The following is a 10,991-nucleotide window of genomic DNA, read 5'->3' as shown; positions in this document are numbered from 1 at the left end:
ACTGTACTTTACACATGGGTCAGAGAAAAGATATGCTTTACAGCCTCCCAAGCCTGATCCTTCTGTCTTGAAACCCTTCTATTTCCAGAAAAACAAGTCTAAAAGAGATCAGGTAGCTTGTACAAAGTCACAAGGGCACTAAATCAGTTAATGACAAAGCTGCAATTGCAATACTACAAAACTTCAGCAATTCTCTCCATTTTATCATTCTGCCCCTTGACAGGAGTAGAAACCCATCAAAGAAGTGTACAGTAAGGTGAGTGAGGGCTAGAAGGCATATTCTTATTAAATAAGAACCTGCACAGAACACAAGCTAGTCACTGTTTTGAAACTATGGTACTTCCTCACAGAACACACAGACATCTGATTTCCCGTTTGCCCTGTTCATACAAAGATGAATAGAGTTGTCACCAATGCTTGATACATAAACCTTAAGTGACACACAAGACAGTCCATCAGGACGGAACTAAATACTAGAATTTCTTTATATTAATTTAAATATAATCTGTCTATCACTACATTTGTATATGTTTCTATATGTACTCTATGCATGATTAGAGAAACATGTATATCATCTGTATATTAATATACAATATTGAAGATACATACTCTAGAAGAAATCAGAAATATTTAGAGAACATTTAAAATAATTCTTATGAAATTTGGATGAGGAATACATCAAATAGTTAAAACGATTTTTTTTCTGTATACATTTTGTATCACAAGTATATTTCAAAGCAAAAACTGTTCCTATTACAGATTACTAAAAAGATTCTATTTTCGTGGTAAAAACCACTGGTTTTAAAAATAAGCTATAAATAAGACATAAGTAGGCATCTGTACTATTGACTATTTCCCTGTGTTGTTGCATTCACATAATTTTTGAGTGGCTTACACAAAACAGAAGCAGCAAAGAAAAAAAAAATGCATATCTCTGATCATCAGGTCTGATTGGCCACTTCCAAAGAGTTCCAAGGAAGAAAACATATGAAAGATGTTCCCCAAGGCTCCAAACTGCAGAACAAAAGGAGAGAATCATGAGTAACAGCTCAATTTCCACCACAGAGACAAAGGTCCTGGACGTACAGTGACTGCCTTTGGGAGACGCTGTTTGTGTGGAATCAGGTCAACTCTTAAGTAACTCCACAGCCAGCTGGAATGACAATGCCTCTGTCATGGCTCTGCACACTTTTCGTAGCCGGGCTCTGCTGATTGACCATATGTATCTGAGTAAAAGTGAATTATCTAGGATGCCTTACAGATTTCCAGTTCGTGCAGCTAGGGAGATGGTGATACCATTGAGTAAGAGAAGAACCAGAGGAAAACGAGTTGTTCAACTTGCTCATTTTTAGCGAGTTGGAGGTATAAGTGGACCATTTGTGTCAGTTCTCAGTTTATCACCTCTGAGCCCCCAAATCCACCCTTCTTGCTCTGAGATACTGGCCAGACCCTGTAAACATTTCTCTTTTGCTAGCTGGCTCAATGTTTGGTTTCGTCAACAGAGAGCCCTGGAGGGATACTGCAAGGCCATAACAGCAGAAGGGCCCTCCCTTCCTATTTCAGTGTGGCTTTTTCTTCGGATATGGCAGCCAGTAAATCAGCATGTGGAAAGCCAGGGACATTCACCTCAGAAACCCTCTCAGGCCACCTCCAGCCTTGTGCCTTCTGGCAAGTTTTCTACCACTGCATGTTCCTCTGGCAGCCGCATCTTCTCCCAAGACATCTGGACTTCAGTCTTGGAGAGAGGTGGAAAGGGCAGCTCTTTTAAAATCTTAGTTACTCAGTTTTTCATGGTTATATAGCCCTAGAGGTTGTAGCTTTCAGCATTTACTATTTCTCTACCTCTACAGCCATCTTTTTCCTCATTTTAGTAATTAATCATCTTTTACTAGTTAATTCTGTACATTCAAAGTTTCCTATCTAAACTACTGGTGTGGTTTTATCTCCTAACTGGACCCTGATTGATATACTACCCAAGTTGAGATGCCTTTTAAGGAGCTAGAGATGCAGCTTTAAAGAGATACAGCTTTGAAAGGAAATTCCAATTTGGAAGTCTCCAGAATATTACTGGTATTTATTTTTTATTTATGTATATATTTATTTATTTATCCATTATTTAATATTTTGGGCTGAGTACAGGAGACTTTATTGATGGCACATGACAAGGTGGGGATCCCTGGGTCCCTCCCTCTTCAGGGGGTCTGCATGGAAACTGTTACAAGGGGAGATTCTCAGCGTGGTGGGGGACTGAGTGTGGCAGGAACTCCCTAGAAGGTGAGGGACTCTCTCTTCCTCTCGTGCTCTTGCTGGTGTTGATGGTCTGGCGGTCTGACTCCTCAGAGGCCATGTGGTCCACGAAATCCACCACTCTGTTGCTGTAGCTAACTGCACTGTAATACCAGGACACGAGCTTGACAAAGGGGTCATTGAGGGCAATGGCAGCCTCAACAACAAAGGTGGAAGAATGGGTGTCACTGTTAAAGTAGGAGACAACCTGGTGCTCAGTATAGCCCAGGATGTCCTTGAGGATGCCCTCTGATGCCTGCTTCACCACCTTCTTGGTGTCATCATATTTGACAGGTTTCTCCAGACAGCAGGTCGGTTCTCATACCAGCATGTTGGCTGTGGGGACATGGAAGGCCATGCCAGTGAGCTTCTTGTTCAGCTCAGGGATGACCTTGCCCACAACCTTAGCAGCACCAGTAGATGTAGGGATGATGTTCCGGAGAGCCCCATGGCCATCATACCAGTTTCCCTGAAGGGGCATCCATGGTCTTCTGGGTGACGTGACAGTGATGTCATGGACTGTGGTCATGAGTCCCTCCATGATTTCCAAGGTTGTCCTGGATGACTTTGGCTAGGGAGCTACTCAGTTGGTGGTGCAGGTGGCATTGCTGATTATCTTTTATAATTCTCATTCTTTATGACCATCATGAACAGGGGGAATCAGCAAAGGGATCAGAGATGATGACACTTTTGACTCCCCACCCCATGAGCCCCATCTTTCTCCATGGTAGTGAAAACGCTGGTGGACTCCACAACATAATGAGCACCAGTATCAGCCCATTTGATTTTGATAGAATCTCACTCCTGGAAGATAATGATGGGATTTCCATTGATGACAAACTTCCTGTTCCTAGCCTTGATAGTGCCATGAAACTTGCCATGGGTGAAATCATACTGGAACATGTAGACCATGTAGTTGACGTCAATGAAGGAATCATTGACGGTGACAATATCTACTTTGCCAGAATTAAAAGCAGCCCTGGTGACCAGGTGCCCAATACAGGCAAAACCATTTACTCCATTCTTCACTTTAACCACGGTGTGTCAGGGATGTGACTGGCACTGCACAAGAGTATTTTGGCTGTCTGTTAAATGGGAGGAGCAGAAAACCACTGCTGGTATTTAAAACTAAAAAGTAGATGGTTATCATGAAGAATGTAAATAGTGAAACTATAAGGGAGCTAAGGAGGGAGCCCTGGGACGCCATCATTTGTGAGACAGGTAGGAAAAGAACAAAATGGGAAATTGTGGGAATGGAGGAACAGGCAAAGTGAAATGAGGCAAAGAAGCTGAGAAGGATTTGTCTTTGACGTTAAAAAGGAAATCAGGGGAAGCCAGAGGCAGAGAGAATTTCAAAGAGTATTTGATCAATAATGCAAATATTACAGGTAAGTCGATTAACTGAAAACTCAAAATGAAATTAGGAGTAATCTTTTCAAGAACAATTTTAGTGCAGTGGTTTGAGAAGTCAATAAGAAGACAGCAAGTAGGCATGACAAATGTAAACCACTTTTTTGCCAAACTTGAAACAGAGAGAGTAGCACTGGGCACAGGGACTCCACAAAATCAGTGTCTCATACCTCTTCTAGTTTATGTTCACTGTAAATTGGACTGACTTGGGTTAAATTAATTACCTGTAGGCTCTTCCACCTTACATGATCTTCAGATATTTGGTTTTGATCTGCTCAGTGCTCATTTAAATCATCATTGGAAAGTGAACAATAAAAAAGAAAAAGCATAGGAAGCTAAAGGCAAGTTTTGTTTTAATCTACCAGCTCTAGAAGCTAGCACTAACTAAACTTAATTGTGTTGCATTAAACCATCTCAAAAGTTTTTGGTTCATTATAAAACATAGATTTATCTACAGGTGTTATTTAGTTCTTCTACATATATCTAACATCCTTAATATCATGCCATTGACCCCATTGACCACTCCAGCATGATTAATGCAGTGGTGCCATCGCAGTCATCTAATAAATTCTGTGGACCAGTGAGAGTTTTCTATATCTGTTGCTTAAAATAGTAAAACACTATTTTCAGTATGAATTTGATGGTGAAGTATACAAAATGGTTTCAATTATAATTCCATGTTCACATGTTCATAACTTGACGGAAAAAAATGCCTTTTGGACTGAAACTTTCCATTCCATGTTCTAGCTCCACCCAAATATAGTTATTTTTTCTCCTCTGGAAAATTTGAGGAAATCCGTATGATCACTTATGAATGTGGAAAAAATGCACTCTTTCAAATGTTTAATTAAATGAAAGGATCAACAATTACAAAATCTTTAATATAAACTTCCCATACATATTTATAAAAATCAAAATATAAATCTAGTAGGCCTCAGAAAAGAGATTAGGTGTTTACCCATTTAAGGAAAACTCTAATTCTGAATGCTTGCTAATTTGAAACTCAAAACTGTGTTATGCAAACACAGTAGTAATTTTCACATTAAAAGTGATACATTTGAAGTGGCATTGTTGTCTGGGGTAAATACCTGGGATTCATTGTCTCCTGCATTGAGAAGATTAAGGACACGGACACACATACATGGAGTGGATTAAGGAGCAAAAAGTTAAACAGGCAGAAGAAAGGAGAGAGGAGGGCAGCCCTTTCTCTTGCGAGAGCGAGGAACCCAAAAGCGAAAAGATGGCCTGGGTGGACCACAGCAGATTTTATAGGCAGGCTTGAGGAGGCGGTTTCTGATTTACATAGGGCCCACAGATTGGTTCGACCAGGTGTGATGTGGTGTTTACATAGCGTTCCGGGAAGGCTGGTCGCCCTGCCCTAATCTTATTGTGCAAATGGGCTTTTCACCATCTTGTCTGCTCCTTACCATACACATAGCTGACAAAGGGAAGGAAGTCATTGTGAACATGTCTAGTCCCAGGTAGTTTTTTTTCTGTTGGCATTCATGGGTGCAGGCTTCCAGCTTGCTTGTCTATGTCTGCAGCTCAATTTTACAGGCTGTTCTTTGTTAGAAAATGATTTGGGGGCTGCTTTTCACTAAAAAGGAAAACCTTACCGAGGACTCCCATACCCTCATTATCTGCCCTAGTAGTTTCTCTTTAACTCCTATATCACATGCAATTGCCTTTATAATATGACTACTATTAATTTTTGCTAAATAATACCTGATATACTTTGGCTATTTGTCCCTGCCCAAATATCATGTTGAATTGTAATCCTCAATATTAGAGGTGGAGCCTGGTGGGAGGTGTTTGGATCATGGGAGCAGATCCCTAATGTCTTGGTGCAGTCTTCACTATAGCAAGTGAGTTCTTGAGAGATGTGGTCATTGAAAAGTGTGTGGCACCTTCCCACTCTCTCTGTCTCTCTCTCTCTTTCTCTCTCTCTCTCTCTCATGTGTGCTCTCTTTCTGGCTCCTGCTTACACCATGTGATGTACCTGTTTCCACTTCACCTTCCACTATGATTGAAAATGCCCTGAGGCTTGACCAAAAGCCCAGCAGATGCCAGCACCATGCTTCCTGTAAAGCCTGCAGAACCATGAGCCAATTAAACCTCTTTTCTTTATAAATTATCCAGTCTCAGGTATTTCTCTATAGCAATGCAACAACATACTAATACCATACATGATGGGCCAAAGAACAGATCTGAGAATGGAGATTGTTTTCTGAATTTTCCATGCCCTGTATATAGTGTGGGCTTAGTAAATATTTGCAACTCAAATACAATTTGCAAAAAATGGCAAATAATTTTTTTAGTGCTTCAAGTTAATTTAATCTTCATATGTGATTTTTACTTATATTTTTTCTTTAAATGCAAAGAAGAAATGGGAGAGTGGCTTTCCAGCTACACTAATAGAAGGGAATGTTGCAAGAAAGGGTGATTTCTTATTCAAGTGAGATATATTTGCATTTACTGATAAGAAAGTTATTGGTCATCCCAGAGGCAACAGTTTCAGGAAGATAGTGGAAATCATGAGCCAGAATGTGATGCTTTGCAAAATGAATTGGAGGGACAAGGAGTAAAAGCAATGAAGAGATATTCTTCTTTAACCTCTACTTTTTAATTGTGTAACACATCATTCAGAGGAGTGTATTTAACATATGTGAATTGTTAAAAGCAAACACACTCGTATCAGCTTCCAAGTCTAAAAATTACAACCTGACTAATGTCTTTGAATCCCTTTATGCACCTCCTTGAGCACATGCACTTCCATTCACCAAACATAACCAATAACTGAATCATGAGTTAATTAGCACCTTGCTTTTCTTTCTACCTTTGCCATGCAGCCATACACACATCTCTAAATGACAATTTTGTTTGTTTTGCCTAATTTGAAAGTTTATATAGGTAGAATCATAAATCACATATTCTTCTGAAAATTTCTTTTAATACTCTAATGATTTTGCAATTCATTCAGGTTGATTCTTAAAGTAATAAGTCATTTATTTTTACTGATATATAGTTTTCCTTTCAATTGAAGCACTAAAATTAATTTACCCATTATCCTGTTAATGAATACTTGAATTTTTTCTCTATTTTTTGCTATTGGGAAAATGCTGATATTCATGATATTATGCAAGTCCCTGGCACATGTGCAAGAATTTCTCTTAAAATATACACAAGAGTGGAATGACTTTGTGGTAAGATATGTGGACATTCAACTTTATTGTGAATTTTTCTGTTTTTAACCAAACTGGTTCACCAAACTAACAATCTTATCATTTGCCCACAGCTTCTCCAATAATTAGCATTATCCAATCTAGCGCACTTTTAGTTTGCATTCTCTTGAATACACATTTGTTTAATATATTTTCTCTTGTTTTGGCCATTCAAGATGGCCTCTTTTGTTCAATCCTAATTTCCTCTTTCTGTTTTTTGTTCAGTCCTGTTTCCTCTTTTTTGTTCAACCCTAATTAATGTTTATTTTGGGCAGTTGCATTTATTCAATAAATTTGTAGCCATTTTATGTATTTGGTATGTGAATTTTTGATTAAGAATACCTGTTTCAAATATTTTCTACCAGGTTGCAATCTCTCTTTTTACTCTTGTTATGGCCTCTTTTGATGAACAGAAATTTAAGGTTGATATAGTCAAATTTATTAATCTTTTGTTTCATGTTTTGTGCTTTTTCTCTTTTTAAGGACCACTCCACTAACCAATTGTTAGCCCACATTTTCTTCTGGAAGTTTTGATTTTTTTTTTTTCATTCAAGGTCTTAATGCATTTCAGAATGGTTTTACTATGTAGGATAAAGTAGGGATTCTTGTTTGTGTTTCTTTTTGTTCCATAGAGAAAACCAGTTGTTTTAGTAATATACTGTATTCTGAGTAAACATATCCTTTCTGCATAATCTACAATCACACCTTCATTATAAATCAGAATTTCAGCTATATCTGTGATTGTTTCTAGGCTCTCTATTCTATTTCACTGGTAGCTTATTTTATCCCTATGCTATATTTTCTGTAACTTCATATGAAAAATTTTGATATCTAGTTAGGAAACTCTACTAATATTGTTTTTCAAGAGTGTTTTTGTTATTCTTGGTCTTTTGCACTTCCATGTAATTTTTTAATTGCCTTTTAAAGTACCACTAGAAAATCCTACCAGGATTTTTATTGCAATTGCATTGAAGATATATATAAAAATATATATGTATGTGTGTATATATACACACATATATAAACATATACATGGCCACATATAAATATGCTTATATAAACTAGGAGATAATTGACTTTTATTTAGTATTCTTATCCATGAGAATCTCTGTCATTTTATTTAGCTTATAATTAATATCTTTCAATGAAGTTTTATTATTTTATTATTTTATCTATACAGCTCTCATATTTAGTAATTTTTATTCTCAAAGTATTTTTTGTTTGTAATTATACTTTTTTATATTTTCTAGCTCTATTTGCTTTAATATTTGTATATTACTTGTGTACTCTGTAAACTTAATTAACTCTTTTATTGATTCTAATATTTTTTCTTCAGATTGTTTCGAGTATCTGATAAAGGTAGAGACCTAATCCATATCCCTCAGCTTTTTTTGGTCTTTCTGGTTGTTATAGAACCTATTTTCTGTTTTTGCCTTATTGCTCTGTCAGTTAAATGTTAATTGTATGTGATTATACTGGTCACTACTGATCTTAAAGAAAGTCTGTCATTGAATATGATGTTTTTGTACAAACTTTTAAAATACACTTTGTTGAGTTAAGGAGATTCCAGCCTATTATTAGTTAAGTTTTGCCTGCTGTAACAGAGATCTAACTTTTAAAATATCTTATATAGACAGAAGTTCATTTCTCTGTCACATTAAAGTCTAAGCTATTAAGGAAGTCACTTTGTATACAGCCATCAGGAATCTAGCTTCTTTCTACTTTTTCCACCATTCCTAAGGTGTTTCCTCCTCCACAGAGTCTGAGATAGCTCAACATCAGGTCCTTTCTTCAACCAGAGGAAGAGACAGCCATGCTCCCTCCCTATAAAGGTACAACTCTGCAATTCCACAGATAAAGCCAAATTATGTTCCATTAAAAAGGCCTTCATCATAGTCACAGCTATCTTCAAGGGAAGCTCAGTTCTTACCCTGAGCAACTAAATGCCTAGCATCTAATAAGGTGTTGTGTTTTTACAAAGAGAAAGAATAAAAAGATATAAGAGAAAAACAGCAAACTCTGCCACATCTTCTTTTTCTAGTTGCTAGAGATATTTTTGGTAATAAATGTGCATTAAATTTTGTCAAATCTCTTTTATGCATCCAAAGTGAACATATGGTTTTTTCTATTTAAATTCATTAAAGAGAAAATTTACACTAACAGATTTTCACATTTTTGAGGCACAGTAGTATTTCTGGGAAAAAAAAATAATTTGGTCATGATTTTTTTTCATTCTTATACATTATTTATTTGGATTGCTAGTATTTTGTTTGATATATTTGCAGCAATATTTATAAGTTATATTGGTCTGTAAACTTTCTTATATCATCCTTGTCTGGGTTTTGTGTCAAGGTTATATTAGCTACATTAAATAAGTTAGTCATTATTCTGACTCGTTTAGTTCTCTGAAAGATTTCTTGTAAGATTGTAGTTCTGTTTCTTGAATGTTTGGCAGAACTCATTGGTTAAAAAATATCTGAGCCTGATTTTTTTTTGTAGGAAGATCTTTTAAATAATGATCCTATTTCTTTAATATTTGAAACTAAGTTATTTTTTAAGAAATGTATCTATTTAACCTGTGTCCCCACTTTCTAAAATAGCTTATTTACCCACTTTGGGGATTGGCAAAACATGGGATAAGAAATTGCAAAAAGATACAGAAGCTAACTTTTAAGAAAGAATAATGTTGATAGGATAAGTTCTGGAATCCACACTGGATAGAGAGGCAAATGACACTCGCTAAAAGATGAAATAGCTAGAAGAGTGAAACTACTTTTGCAACAGGATATTGCATTGAACACAGAGAAAACATTCTAGGAGAAATGAAAAAGGCAAAGGCATAGGTAATGGTTTCAGAAGGGAATTTCAGAATATTAATTCTAGGAGGTGGCAATGTACTGAGTAAAGTCAGGTTATAGTGAGCACAAGGGGCTTGGAAATAGGATAAATTGAAGTAAAAACTGCTATTGTAAATGGGGCTGAAACACTGAAACTGAGGGGCTGGTTGTCACAGTCCCAGATGTTAAATATGTGCCAATTCAGGAAGAGTCCCTACTCTGATGGAGCTTAAATCCAGCAAGGAAGACAGAATTTAATTACAAATTGAAATATGAGTACAGAAATATGAGACATAGTTTCTGAGAGCAGAAACCTGATAGATACTTGAGAGTGTGAGATGAGATGGCTTCTATAAAGAAGCGATAGTTGTGTTAAGAGCCAAAGGAAGAGTTAACCAAAGATAGAAAGGAAAGCATTCCAGACATAGACAACATCACATGCAAAGACTCTTTGGTACAGACTCCTGCATTAAACCAGCTGAGATCTTATATCAACATGGCTTAGGCTGATAAGCATAGTGGAGAAAAGTGAATATTAAAGACATTTTTCTGATATAAAATCAATAGTATTTGGTGATACACTGGATACAAGGGATAAAACTTTCATCACGGGCAATTGGGTAAATAGTAACAACTAATCGTTGAATTAGGAAATGTTGGGAAAGGTTTTTCGGGAAAAGACTAGAGCTAGAGAATCAGGATTTCAGTCTTGCCCAGGTTGCATTTGAGATTGCTTTAGCTAACTCCAATGGGAAATTTCTAGTAGGCAGCATTTCTGAAGATCAGATATGAAAACCATCAAGAAAGATATTAAATTTTATAGTGGATGGTATATTAAGCAGTGAAAATTAGCAAATTTTAGGGGTGGAAAGAATTTCGACTCAATATAGAAAAACTATATATTTAGCAAGTTTTCAAATTATACAAGAATGGAATGTGGTCTCAGATTGGGCTGGTGGTCAAAAGTGCTTTACTCTTATCTATAATGTTTGAAATTTACAAACATATAGTGTAATCATGTGTTATATGTGTAATTTAAACTTTATTTGTAAATTAAGGACTAGAAAGACTCTTTAGACTAAATGCAACTACTGAGAGCATGGAAAAACAAGAGCATATAATGCAAGGTGAAAATAAAGGCAATTAAAATCTTTAGGAAACACAAATAAACAAATACCCTACAAGATTGTCATAGGCCAAATATGAAGAAAATAAAACATGGCATGATTTTAAGAAA

General features: G+C 36.4%; 1 pseudogene; it reads right to left on the bottom strand.

The window, feature by feature from the left end:
- Positions 1-2,215: 2,215 nt before the first annotated feature.
- The window catches only part of LOC105551037, a 63,875-nt pseudogene continuing 55,099 nt past the window's right edge, over positions 2,216-10,991 (bottom strand).

This window comes from Mandrillus leucophaeus, unplaced genomic scaffold (assembly GCF_000951045.1).
Source record: "Mandrillus leucophaeus isolate KB7577 unplaced genomic scaffold, Mleu.le_1.0 Scaffold503, whole genome shotgun sequence".
NCBI classification, from domain to species: Eukaryota; Metazoa; Chordata; class Mammalia; order Primates; family Cercopithecidae; genus Mandrillus; species Mandrillus leucophaeus.
Note: the sequence above shows the minus strand (reverse complement) of the source record. Positions and strands in the feature narration are given on the sequence as shown.